General features: G+C 44.7%; 1 long non-coding RNA gene across 1 annotated transcript; it reads left to right on the top strand.

The window, feature by feature from the left end:
* Positions 1-5516: 5516 nt before the first annotated feature.
* On the top strand, positions 5517-13619 carry LOC130706462 (uncharacterized). Its single transcript, XR_009006706.1, has 3 exons — positions 5517-5758; positions 9223-10352; positions 11343-13619. It is a non-coding gene; the product is annotated as an uncharacterized LOC130706462 (long non-coding RNA).
* Positions 13620-13891: the final 272 nt, after the last annotated feature.

Raw genomic sequence — 13891 nt, 5'->3', positions numbered from 1 at the left:
AATTAGTAATCACTCCTCACTCCTCCATACCCCTAGCTCCTGGTAACCCCTAATCTACTCTCTGTCTTTATGGGTTTACCTATTCTTTCACTCAGTATCATGTTTTCAAGGTTCATCCATGCCCAGCCGTGGATGCCGCATGTGTCAGTACTTCATTGCTTTTTATGGCTGAAAAATCTTCCATTGTATGAACAGACCACATTTTGTGTATTTATCCACTGATGGCTACCTGGGCTGTTTCCATTTCTTGGCTATTATCAATAATGCTGCTATGGGGGCTTTCCCGGTGGCGCAGTGGTTGAGAGTCTGCCTGCCAGTGCAGGGGACACGGGTTCGAGCCCTGGTCTGGGAGGATCCCACATGCCGCGGAGCAACTAGGCCCGTGAGCCACGGCTGCTGAGCCTGCGTGTCTGGAGCCTGTGCTCCGCAGCAAGAGAGGCCGCGACGGTGAGAGGCCCGCGCACCGCGATGAAGAGTGGCCCCCGCTTGCTGCAACTAGAGAAAGCCCTCGCACAGAAACGAAGACCCAACACAGCCAAAAATAAATTAATTAATTAAAAAGATATATATATGGAAAAAAATAATAATAATGCTGCTATGAACATCTGTTTACAAGGTTTGTGTGACATGTTTTCCTCTCTCTAGGGCAGGTACCTAGGAGAGGACTTGTGGGTCATATGCTAACTCTACGTTCACCCCTTTGAGGACGTGCCAAACTGCTCTCCAAAATGGCCGCGCCACCAGCGGTGTATGAGGGTTCCAGTTTCTCCACATCCTCAGCAACACTTCTCATCATCTGTCTTTTTGATTCCAGCCACCTTCATGAGTGTGAAGTAATATCTCATTGTGGTTTTCATGTGCATTTCCCTAATACCTAATTATGTTGAGCATCTTTTCCTGTGGATATTCACCATCTGAATAGCTTCTTTGGAGAAAGGTCTATGGGGAGTCTCATTACTCTTTATTACGAATGTATTTATCTACCTATTCACTTGTTTACTAGCGACCTCCCCACTTCACCTCCCTCTGTCAGTTGTGTAACTCAATATGCAGACCTAAGTAAAGAAAACCCTGTGTCCACAGTGAGCTAGTAATGCCTGTGACCCTAGCAGAGAAGTGCACGCCTAGCTCCCTCAGATCCCCTCCCCTCCTTCCGGCCCTGCCTCCCCCCCATCTGCTGATCTAATGTGAGTCATCCTTTGCTCGCATCCGGACACACCCAGTCCCAAATGAATACTCACTTCTTGTCTTCAAGCTGATACTCTAATTGCTGAAGACTCCTTTCTCTCTCTCTTTGCAATAGGTTAAAGTTCAGCCCGCAGAATATTAATTCTGTATTTTGATCCCCAGGGCTAGTCTCTTCTACCAGGCAGTGGCTATTTTCTCCTACATAGATCTAAGGACACGGGGGGAGTGCATCTCTCCCGCGGCACTGCAAATATGCCTCCCCCCTCCCTGGAGGAACCAGGCTGATTTTATAGGCTTCCCTCATTTTTACTATGAGAGTGAACACCTTCTAACCTGATCTTACCCAAAAGAATGTCCCCCTAGTACTTTCTTACTGAACAGTCATCCATTATCAACGCTCCACATTCTGGCTTCACCACCTGTCTTGTGAGGAAATAGAGGTTTAAATTGATCTGCACTGTTTAAAAGAATGAAATATCCAGTATCCTGTGATAAACCGTAATGGAAAAGAATATGAAAAAGATATATATGTATAACTGAATCACTGTGCCGTACAGCAGAAATTAACACATTGTAAATCAACTCTACTTCAATAAAAAATTTTTTAAAAGAATGAAAAATATTATAAATAACCTAAATAACTTAAGGGAATGAGGTGAGAAGCAATATGGCCGGGTGTTACGAACTTGGACTCGAAAGCCAGACCATCTGGGGTTGAACCCCAGATACCAAGTTAATTAACGTCCTCTTAACTCAGTTTCTCGGTCCGTAAAACAGGAGTAATCATAGTACCTACCTCACAGAGATGGTGTTATAGTGTTTAGAACAGAGCCAAGCACACAGGAAGCACTCCGTGTTAGTTGTTAATATTTACAAGCCTACCGTGGAATACAGTTTGACTATTTAAATGGATGTTGAAGATGCATATTTATTGGCATGCAAGAAGCTTTACAGTATAGCACTAACTCAAAGAAGCAGATGTCAGGACAGCAGCCGTTTGGAATATGCATATATCATAAATGTGTGGATCCACGGAAGAATATATACCGAGGCTAACAGTAGTTTTTACTGAGTAGTAGAATTTTAATTGATTTTATGTATTGATTGGTCTTTTCCATATTTTCTCATTTTCAACTTTAATTATGTATAACTTGAATAATGTTTTAGAATAAAAAAAAGAATTCTCTGCTTACCTCACTGAATCCTGTGGCTTCCTGGTTTCAGGTCCTCTTTGTATGCGAGGTACATAAACAATTCTATTGTTGGGATTGTTTTGTTTGCTAGCTCTGCGGGGGATGGATTATATTTAGAGAGAGCGGTTAACCACTTTGGCTTCAGTCTTCTTACATATTTATGTTTCCGTAAGTTATCTCCTCTCATGAAAGCTTAAGGAGGCACAGTTCAGCTCAAGCAAGCAGTAGAATCCACACTTTTTGCCTCCGGGTTCCAGGATTTTTCCTACGCCACCATCTTTAATTAACGATCATTGATCACTTGTGTTTGCTAGAGCAAGAGGTGCCCTAATTACCCTAGAAGATTCGTTAACTAGTTGTGATTTAAAGAAACATCCCACCGCAGTATTAAAACAACAGGCCTTTAAAATGATTTCAGCTGAGAGGTACCAACAAGTTTGAACAATAACATTTGATTAATTAAGACAGAAGGGTCAGTCCCAATTGGTTTCTGTCTGTAGCTAAAACTTACATCACGCTGGTTGTAATTTTGCAACGTCAGAATCATTTGTCCAATTCAGGAAAAACCTCAAACCGACTGATTGTTTGGTATTATACAGTCCAAACATCTGGGTGCTATAAAGCTGGCTGTTTTGTTGCTACTGTCTGTGTTTCCTTTCCTGTAAAGAATGGTAATGATGCAAACCCCGGCATCCTCCACGGATTTGTTTGAAAATGCATGGAATAAGTTCTGCCTTTGTCCAAAAAAAAAAAAAAAAAGGTTTATTGTAAAATCAAAGACATTCCACACGTCCCTGGTGAAAAGTTCAGGGTGACTTCTGGTAAGTCCAGAGGATCTGAAAAAACATGTACTGGAATCTACCACAGCACCACTGCTGGCAGCCCAGGACTTGACGTAAGGAGAAAATGTTAGTATTCAGGACCAAGGTGAAGAATTTATTGACATTTATTAATGTGCAATAATTTACTTGTTTATCAGCCACCTTTTCCCTCCAGTGTCTATTCAAATAAAGTCTCATGCTTGAAAGGCACTTTTAAAAGATGTCTGCCCAAATGAAGACATGCCTATAATAGCAGAGAGCAAAGGATGAAGCAATGGGCAAATGTTCAATAAAAATGTCCTAATATTCCTGCATTCTTGGTGTTTCTTCTCCTTTTCGTCGAGCTGTGTGGTAACGTCTCCCTCCTCTGACTTAACCCCCACGCGATTTTGTGTAGCCTGGACGTAGACTTTGCATTGTGACCACAGTAGACACCACACATGGTCAGTGGCCTTAGAGTTTCAAGGTTTCTCCAAATGTCATCCCGAAGCCACCCCTATCAGGATAATCTGGCTGCTTGTTGAATATTGCAACAAGCTGCACCTCACCTCACACTTACTGAATAAACATTTCTAGGAGCAGAGCTTGGAAATCTGCATGTTCATCAAACTTTCCAGATTATTCTATGCACACTATAGTTAGAGACTGAAGTGTCCACTGTTTAGGCCAATATTCTTCTTTCAGGAGACTGACGTTAACCCATAGCCAGAGTCTTATGAATTAGACCAAAGCCAGTGGTACCTCCTAGCTCCTTGCCTTGCTGTCCAAGATGGTGGAGGGATCAAGAGTGGGGCAAGAAACAACCCTAGTCTCTGAAAATGTGAGTGTACAATAGGACCCCAGTAAGAAAAATGAAAAGTCAAGACAAGACTGGGAGAAAATATTCACAAATCATCTGTCTGACAAAGGACTCACATCCAGAAATATCTAAAGAACTCTCACATTCCAGTAATAAAAACAAAACAAACAACTCAGTATAAAAAGAACCAAAAGATTTGATCACACACTTCACAAAAGAAGAGATGCAGATCGCAAATGAGCACAGGAAGAGATGTTCAACATCATTAGTCATCAGGGAAATGTGAACTAAACCCACAAGGAGATGCCACTACAAACCCATAAAAATGTCTGCAATTTTTTCTAAAAACTGACTATACTGCCAAGGATGTGAAGCAATTGGAAATCTTATACGTCACCAGTGGGAATTTAAAATGGTACTGCCACTTTAGAAGACTGGCAGTTTCCTTTAAGTTGAACACACACTTAGCATACAACTCAGCATTCCCACTTCTAGGATTTACTCAGGCAATGGACTGAATGTTGGTGTCCTCTCAAAATTCATGTGTCAAAATCTTAACCCCCAATGGGACAGCATTTGGAAGTGGGGCTTTGGGAGGTGATTAGGTCATGAGGATGGAGCCGTCGTGAATAGGATTTGTGCCCTTATAAAAGGCCTCTCTGGCCCACCCTCTTTTTTTGAATATGAACTTCAGTTCAGGTGAGTTTTTTGGTCCAGAAAACAACTATCTACACAGCAGGAGAGTAATGGAAAAATAAATGTATAACAACAACGACAACAAAATAGGGAAAAAAAAGAAAAGAAAGAAGATATTGAATCACTCCCATTGTTTTAATTTCCTAGTGTCAAATACGCGGCCTAGGTGATTGACGTTTCTTATTTGCTGATTTGGTCTGAGTGGTGTCACAAAGACATGGCCAATTTTTTCCCCATAAATGGGAAGAAAGGGGCAAAGGACAGTATGAGGATTTTAGGGAAACCAAGGAAATTATGAGATACAGATGAAGTAGATTAGATCCCAGAAGTGGCATCTCAGATTCTGAAAGAAAGAACCAAGGAACATATAATGGCACCAAGCTGCCATTCGGGGAAGAATAAGATGCACCTCATGGTTCAAGAGAAAAGTTTTAAATAGCAAGAAGGATGGGATGAAGTTAATCTGAAAACAGTTAAACATGGTGCATCATTCGAAAAATTGGTGAAACACCGACTTGGGTGAAAGGAATTTGACTCGTCATGAATAATGGCTGTTGTAAACTACACCTCGTGGGAAGACAAGCTTGGACGTTTCTGTTCTTTCCTTCGGCATCCCAGCCTTCAGTCCATAGTGTCATGACAACACTACAGGGTCTTAAAATAGTTTCTCCTTCTCCAGTCACTTTTGCAAAGCTGTTTCAGGTTTCTAGAATTCAATGGCACTCAAGTGGGGTGCAGCTGACGCTCAGGAATTCACTTCTGAAGAAAGCTGGCAGCTGGGAAAGCAGGGCAGCTCTCTTTGTGCCCAGGCATCAGGAGAGCTGCGGATGTGGCAGGGGAAGAAGACGTCTTCAGATACGCAGAACAGACACCACAGAAGCATCTGACTGCCCTTGGTCTACGGATGCCACATATTCCTCGCTGCCTGCAGCTGCCATTTCAATCAGGGCTTCGTTACAGAGCAGATTTTCCTCTTAAAATATTTTCTTTCATAGGAATCCTGTCTGTATGAGCATTGTGTTCAACCCCAGCGCCAGGAAGGACCAGCTGTAAAGATACAGGTTGGTGTGAGTGAGTAGAACGTGACAGGAGGATGTTTTAAGTGGCTGGGCATTTGTTCTAATTTTCATGCTTCCTGACTCTCCGACCTTCTCGACCGCTGATCCAATTAGCCACGCACGAAGCACTCTATTTCTTTTTGTTTTTTAATAGTTTTTTTGTTTGTTTGTTTTTAATTTTATTTATTTATTTATTTTTGGCTGTGTTGGGTCGTCTTCGTTCCTGTGCGAGGGCTTTCTCTAGTTGCGGCAAGCGGGGGCCACTCTTCATCACGGTGCGCGGGCCTCTCACTATCGCGGCCTCTCTTGTTGCGAAGCACAGGCTCCAGACGCGCAGGCTCAGTAGTTGTGGCTCACGGGCCTAGGTGCTCCGCGGCATGTGGGATCTTCCCAGACCAGGGCTCGAACCCATGTCCCCTGCATTGGCAGGCAGATTCTCAACCACTGTGCCACCAGGGAAGCCCAAGCACTCTATTTCTTTAAGAAATTACTATAATGGATGGAATTGGGAAAATAAGTACAGAAAGATTGTTGCTACTTCTCTAAAAATTTCTTTTCTTATATCTAAATCACGAAGAGTGATACTAATTTCTGTAAAGTTAACCAGCCACCTTCCCTGTGGCCCAGCAGTTCTATTCCTAGGTACATAACCACGAGAGATGGAAGCACAGGGCCGTAAAATACAATGCTCGTAGCAGCTTTATTCCCAATAGGTCCAAACTGGAAAGCATTCAAATGCTCATCAACAGAAGAATGGATAAACAAATTGTGGCATATCCTTACAATGGAATAATAATACACAGTTTTTGGAAAAAAAGAAAAAACTATTCATACACGCAACCACACAGATAAATCTCAAAAATATTATGTGGAGAGAAAGAAGCCAGATGCCAGAGTATGTTCTGTACGAGTTCAGTTATATGAAGTTCAAGAATAAGCAAAGCTAGTTCATGAGGGTCACTGGGGTGTGAGGACGGTGGGGAAACAAGGGAACTTGTTTCTGGGGTGATTGGAAAGATTCTATATCTTGATCCAGGAAGTGGTTACAAGGAGGTATATATAGGTAAATAAGCAAGCTGTACACTTAAGATACATGCATTTTACTGTATGTAAATTATACCCCAGTTGAAAAACAAAGGACCATCAGGTGTCCATGTCCAGTGCTGCAGGCCTGACAGAACGTGCGGGGATTTCTTATTTATAAGCAGCAGACTTGGCTTTGCGCTGCTTGACCACCAGGCAATAAAGAGAACAAAGTAACATTTCTCATAGTTAGGATGCAGGAGGCACACATTCACCATGGGCTGAGCACCCACCATGTGCTTGACACTGTGCTGGGGGCCTTGGGAGGCTTAACAATCAATCAAACAGCGTTCCTGCTTCCTGGGAGCTTACAGTCTAGTGTAGAACATACCGCAGGTACATTGACAGGAAATCAAGGTAGAAAGTGATAGGTGGCTTCAGATAGGGTGGAACCAAGCACTGAGATGATCAGGTGATTTGCCCAGCATTCACTGGAAATTGTTGCCTGAGAGAGGCAGAAGGAAGGTAGATGCCATGTTTTCATAGGCAAGGGTGACTCAAAGGGAGTGTGGTGCAAAGCAAATGGCCATCCTCCCCTCAAATTCTACCCCATAAAGGCTCTGGCTTTGTCTCTGTTGGAAGAGTTTGTCCCTCGGCCTCAACTGATCAACATGGGGGCTCAAGGAGTGTCAGGGTATTTTAGTTTCCTAGGGCTGCTGTAACACATTACCATAAACTTGGTGGCTTAAAACAACAGAAATTTATTTGCATGGTTCTGGAGGCCAGAAGTTTCTAATCAGTACCGCTGGGCCAAAATCAAGGTGTGGCAAGGTCACATTCCCCTTGGAGGCTCTAAGGGAGAATCTGTTCTTTGCCTTTTCCAGCTTCTGGTGACTGCTCGCGTTCCTTGGCTGGTGACCCCATCACTCCACTTTCTACCTCTTTTATCACATTACCTTCTCCACTGTGCATGTGTCATACCTCCCTCTGCCTCCTGCTTATAAGGATACTCCCAATTGCATGCAGGGCCCACACAGATAATGCAGGATCGTCTCCCCATTTCAAGATCCTTAGCTTAATCACATCTGCAAAGACCATTCTTTTTCTTCATATAAGGTAACATTTACAGGCTCCAGGGATTACGACCTGATCTTTGGGGGGCCATTATTCAGCCTACTACATAGGGCCAGCCCATACCTTGGTCCTGACCCCTGTAAACAGAGGCCAACACTGACCTCTCGCTGTCAGGAAGAAAGATGCAGTGAATTAAAACCTGTAGACATGGTTCCACCTTTTCTCTGTCCCGCCTTCTGCCTAGCTGTATGTGCTGCTGGCTTCCTGGTTGCAGACTGTCTCTTTGAAGAAGCCCCAGACAGAGCTTCCTCAGAGCTGCAGGTGGGGTTTCTCCCCACAGCACTAGTGACACTTGGCCACCACCCACTAGATGCCAGTAGCGCCCTCTCTCCAACCAAAAATGTCCCCAGACATTGCCAAATATCCCCTGGGGGCCCAAACTGCCCTGGCTGAGCACCGTTGCTCTGCACGGAGGACATGGGGCCTCTCTGTGGTCTCGGGGGAGGCTGGGTTGCCTAGCCATCTCCCTCCTCTTTCTCAAGGTCCCCTCAGTTTTGAAGACACAGACGACCGCGTACCGGGTCTCTGCTGTAGCCCACACGTCTTCAGTCTCACTGAGGAGGACCTTCTAGAGCTGGGTTTCCTGAGACTGGGGCCCTGAGTGAGGGGCTCAGCTGCTGATTGCAGGCTCCTCTGTGACCAGAAAGTTCTGGATGTGATCTCCTAGGGGGTCACTGGGAACTTGCCCACCCTCAGGCCTGAGACAAGCCAAACAACCTCACAACTTGCTTTCCATAGGGTCCTGAGAGTCGGAGATGGTCGGTGTCTTAGAGATGGGGGTTCCTGGTACCATTTTGTACTACTTAAGGCCTCTCTGTTCTTGCCTGTAAACATAGAAAAACATCTCAATGGAGGGAGGGGCTTGGGCATCTGACTGCTGGGGTGGCTTCTTAGCTCCACTACTTATAAGCTCAGGCCCTTTGGGAAAGTTATGTAACTCCCTGCTTCAGTGACTTCATCTGTAAAACGTGGATAAGAATAGGGTTTCCTTTGTGGGATCATGGTGACAATGAAACGGACGGTGCATATAAAGCAGCTGATAAATATTCACTGGAAAAAGGTAGAATGAAGTTTATCGTATTTGTGTCGTCTCTCTCTACAAGATTTGATGATCCTTTTTAAGCAACCCTTAATGAGAAACTTTAAAGGATGCATTTATTTCCCAGAGGCTCTGAGGTACGGGTCTCCTACACATCACAGATAAAATGCAATAAAGCCTGTGCCATGCCTTCCACATCCCCGTAACCTCCTGAGCCACCTCTGGTTATTTAGTTAAACAAAACTAGTCTCTGTTTTCTATGTATTTTCAGGTAAATGCTATCAAGCCAGAAGCTGCAATTGAAGCTTTTTTTAAAAAAAAAAAAATGCCCCAAAGGCATTAAGATAAGACGTCTTTCATAACCGGGAGAGAGACACACATACTTCTCAAAGCCTTGCTTTTCAAGTGCATATATTATCAATCTAGTTGAATGAGGTAAGATTACTGCCAAATATGGGCAGAACATGCTGCGAAACCTCACTTGTGATTGGTTCTTCACGTTGCCCCAAAAAGAGGACACTGTGTTTTCAACAGTGGTCCCAGGAAATCTTGAAATCAACTGAATGGTGTTTCAAACTTGATCTTCATTATTTCAACCAGAGCCCCAGGCCCACCGCTATTGGCTGCTGGAGGAGCCAAGCCCTGAATCGGGGCTGACATTTTCAACCCTTGTTTGACAGAACTTAATTAGCGAGGAAGCCACACCCCAGTGTCGGAGACATTTGAGTCTCAAGAGCTTTCGATCCCAGCACTGGGTTGAATTTCACTTTTCTTTCTTGCCACGCTGCCAGTTTGTCCTGCTGTAAGCCGACCAGCTTAAACACTCTGCAAAGGCAGCTACAGTTCAGAGGGTTTTCAGAGCCCCATCAAAAGGCCAGTGCTTGTAAAAGGATGTGGACGGGGTAGCTTCAGCTGGCCCCTCTCAGCGATGGCCTGAGATGATAAAATGCTTTGCAGCTTGAATTGCCGCCAAGTGTTTTAAAACTCTGGCGTTTGTTCCAGGCCTTGTGTAATTCTTTGTTATCGGCAACACAGGCACTCTCTTTGCTCTTGTGATCAGATCACGAGTCTCTTGCACAATCACCCCAGGAACTCTGGAAGGATGAAGGCTATTAACCCCAGCCTTGTTCTGTGAGCAACCCAAGGCCTCCTTAGATAGCTACACTGTGGGCTGGGGCTCCCTATCAATCATTTGCACACACTGTCAGTCCTCTCCTTCCAAACCTTTGATAAGCACCAATTCGACCACAAGTATCCCTTGGGAAGGCGATGGATATTATTATCCCCCGGGGAAAAGCAAACGATGACGCCGTCAGTTCCGGCCAGAAGCAGAAGAGGACCAGGATCGGTTCACCCCGAGCTGCCCACTGCACAGTGCCCACCGACTGAATGACCTCAAAGGTCAGCTTGTACATCCGCTTCCCTTTGTGCAAGAGCTAATCACTTACGCAGGCGCCCTCCCCTTACTGAAACCTCAATCCCTCATCGGCTACCTTGTCACGAACCCTGACTTGAATAAAGAAGTGTGGGTTTGGAGGACCTAAGGGAACTTTTGGATGAGGTATATGTCTTTTTCATGTTCAAGTTGAGGGCATTTTGTGCTGGTCACTTTGGGAAAGGTCAGTCATTCTGCCAAAATAGTCCTGGAGGGGTCATTTCCTTCTAGAGCAACCTTGGGAAGCACCCTCAGCTGTACCTCCAATCAGTTTTCCTCTTGGATCTTGAAATTCCAGATAGGGAGCTGGTCTGTGCTTTTCCTTCTCACTTAAGACACTGCAAGGCGCTATTAGTCCTCAGTACCAAGGATCCTTTCATAATAGAGGTAAAGAAAACCTTATGTGACTGTAAACTGGTATAGCCATTTTGGAGGGCAGTCTGACAATGGGCATCAACAGCCTCAAAAGTATTTACACCTTTTGATCTTGAAATTTTTATTTCCAGGGTCCTGCGTTTGGCCAATATTCAGAGATACAGTCTAAAGTCTACAAACAGGGATGTCCATTACAGTGCTGTTATCCTGGAGAAAAACTGTAGACTTTTGAAGCATCCCTCCATAGTAATTTTTAAATATATATGGCATGTTCTTACAATGAACATAGCCATTAATAAACCACGTTGTAGGAGAATGGGGGTAATGTAGCTAAATTACCACATAACATGAAAAAAGAAAGGAAACAAAATTGAATATCCAGAATGACCTAGGTTTGTAAAAAAAAAAAAAAAAAGGGACATGTGTTTATGAAAATATGCAGAGGTAGAGAGAAAAACACTACAAGGAAAGACATCAAAATTTTAACAGCAACTGCAGCTTGGCTGAGGATGAAATTCATAAGGGCTTTTTGGTTTTGTTTTCACCATCGTGCTCTTCTGTATGTTTCAAATTCCCTACAGGTCTCAAGTATTGTTTAAAAATCCATTTAGGAAAAGAATATCGTTCGTTAATTAATTAATAACAGGAAAATGAGAGAAAAGCAAGGTGCTAATAGTCCGGTGGACATGACGGAGGTCCTGAGGCCACGTGTACTCGCCACTCTGCTGCTTACAACAGGGCGATCCTGATTCCATAGAACCTGTGCGGGGGGGACGGGGGGAGGCCCCCCTTTCACACTCAGATACGGAGACTGAAAGCTCGCCCAGGCCTGTGGAGAAGGAGGCAGCTGCTGTTGCATGTGAACTGAGGGACAACGGGCCGTAAGCATCCTCCCAGCTGACTGAGATCAGGCAGGAGTTCCAAGCCGACTAGCAGAGAGGGCTGAGAAACAAGGCCAGGGCAGCTGGTATCCGGCTGAGACAGTCTTCTGTTTCCTTGAGTTCACACAGGCGAAGAGGAAGCCTTCATCAACCGCAGAGCACAGTTAAGCAAACTCTGTGCAGAGCGCAAGGAGGGGCCCCAGAGGCCCCAGAGGCCCCAGAGAACCCCGATTTGGGGACCCGTAGCCGTGGCTACAGTGCTCTCTTATCTTCAGGAAACTGCTCACGCTGCGCTCAGAACTTTGACACCACTGGTCACTGGTCGCCAGATGCTTGTCCTTAACGGCACTGAATACGTGTCCGTTGTCGTTTACAAGAAGAGAAGTCTCTGCCATTCCTTGGGGGATATGCTGAGCTGACTTGGGAGGTCTGATGTGAACGTCACACAAAGCCATGCTCTCCTCCGTGCTCTCAAGTAGTCTTTGGTGGGTACCGGACTCAGCAGGAGAAGCTGCCAGCCTTCTTGCCTCACAAACCAACCTGCCCATGCCAGTCCCATCGACTCCATCTTGGAGAACTATCTCGCCATCGGTCAATCATGTTCCCTTATCTCAGCCCCATGCTTCCTTGGAGGTCCCCCTGCCAAAGTGCACTGCTTTTACCCCAGAGATGTCCCAACTCCTCCCTAAGGCCTCGATGGAATGGCTACGCTGGATCTACAATTTCCACTGTATTGTCTTGTGGTATCTGTGTGCTGATGGGGAGACTGATTGGCGGAAAGTATTCATAAATATCTTAAAATACAAAGTACAAGTTCTTCTTTCTCCTAGCTTGGAAACAGCACACAGGCAATGCAACTTGTACTCTACTGTGCAACCCTACTCAGGAACCACATGAAACAGGAAGCTTCTGCGGGGGGCGGGTTCCTGCAAGCATGTAAGAGATAGTCGTGGTTTGAGGGCAACAGTCAGGTAGATCTTGCAGCCGGAAACGTTCACACCAGACACCCTTTCTGGCTTCTGTCTAACTCCAGTGTTAAGTTAGACACTGTCCTTTTGCCACTTGGACAGAAGTCGTTTGATTTCTCACACTGCATTTATTTTTTCTGATTGCAGCCATGAAAAGGACGGCAAACTGGATCCAGCTGAGGAGAGGCCTGGGTCTGGGGCCTTTTCTCAGCTGCTCTTAAAGAATTCCTCAGATTGAGTCATTTTTCCTTGAACCACAATCCCTCAAAAACTTCTAAAGAGACCACTTAGAGAAGGAAGAGTCCCGCTCTACTAAGGCAGCTGAGTGAGCCCTCCTGGGAAATGAAGCTAAAAGAGAATACCTTTTAGCTGCCTTCTCTTAGGAATCTGGTCTCAGTGCCAATCGTTGTTATTTATCACTACTGAAGATGCATTAATGGTGAGCCTGAGAGGCCCAAAGATGATCAGACTCCTAGGAACCACATGTTCAGATCCCAGTGGCATCTGGTCAAGTTTTCCCCTTCCGAGGAAGATGAAGTCCATAATTTAGGAGGCAGGCTCACAAGCTTTGCAAGCAGGTTACACTTCCATTACGAAGAAAAAAAACCAACCAAACAAAAAAACCCCTCTTGCACCACTGATTTTAAATACAACCACACTGCAAGACTGCAAGATGATGGACCTTGCACAAGGGTACCGAAGATAGAGGGGAGCCTTTGTAAAGATTTATATATTTCTCCATTGAGGGTTTTTGTTTTTTTCCTAAACTTTAGACAGAGTTAGCAAAGGAAACAGCTGGTTCACAAAATCTCAAATGGAGGATGGTTTCTCTCCCTCCCCTTCTGATTTCTCCACTCCTCACTCTAAAAGTCACACACCTTGATAAGCAACCCAAGAGACATTTGTAAATTGATAATGCTCAGTTTTTAACAATTGCCCTAAACAGCCAATGCTCTATTGTCTAGTTAACAGTCGCCGTGGTGGCCTGCTTTCTTAAAAGTCACTGATGGTTTTCTAAACCCACATTTCTGTCCTCCTAGTAACCTTCTTTCTTGCTCAACTGTTGCTGAAATGAAAATAAACAAATAAATGAATGAATACATCGAATGGGATGTGGGTTTGGGATTCAGTGCCTTTTGCCCTCATGTCTCATCTAAATTCAAGCCCCAAAACGAAGGAAAAGCCAAGACAAAGTCCTGAGTAAAAGAGAGACTGTGAAACTATTCCTGAAATCATTGAAAGCAGCTGCAGAAGGAGTGACCTAGCTAGCCAAGTGTTCTG

The sequence above is a fragment of the Balaenoptera acutorostrata genome, chromosome X (assembly GCF_949987535.1).
Source record: "Balaenoptera acutorostrata chromosome X, mBalAcu1.1, whole genome shotgun sequence".
Lineage (NCBI taxonomy): Eukaryota > Metazoa > Chordata > Mammalia > Artiodactyla > Balaenopteridae > Balaenoptera > Balaenoptera acutorostrata.
Note: the sequence above shows the minus strand (reverse complement) of the source record. Positions and strands in the feature narration are given on the sequence as shown.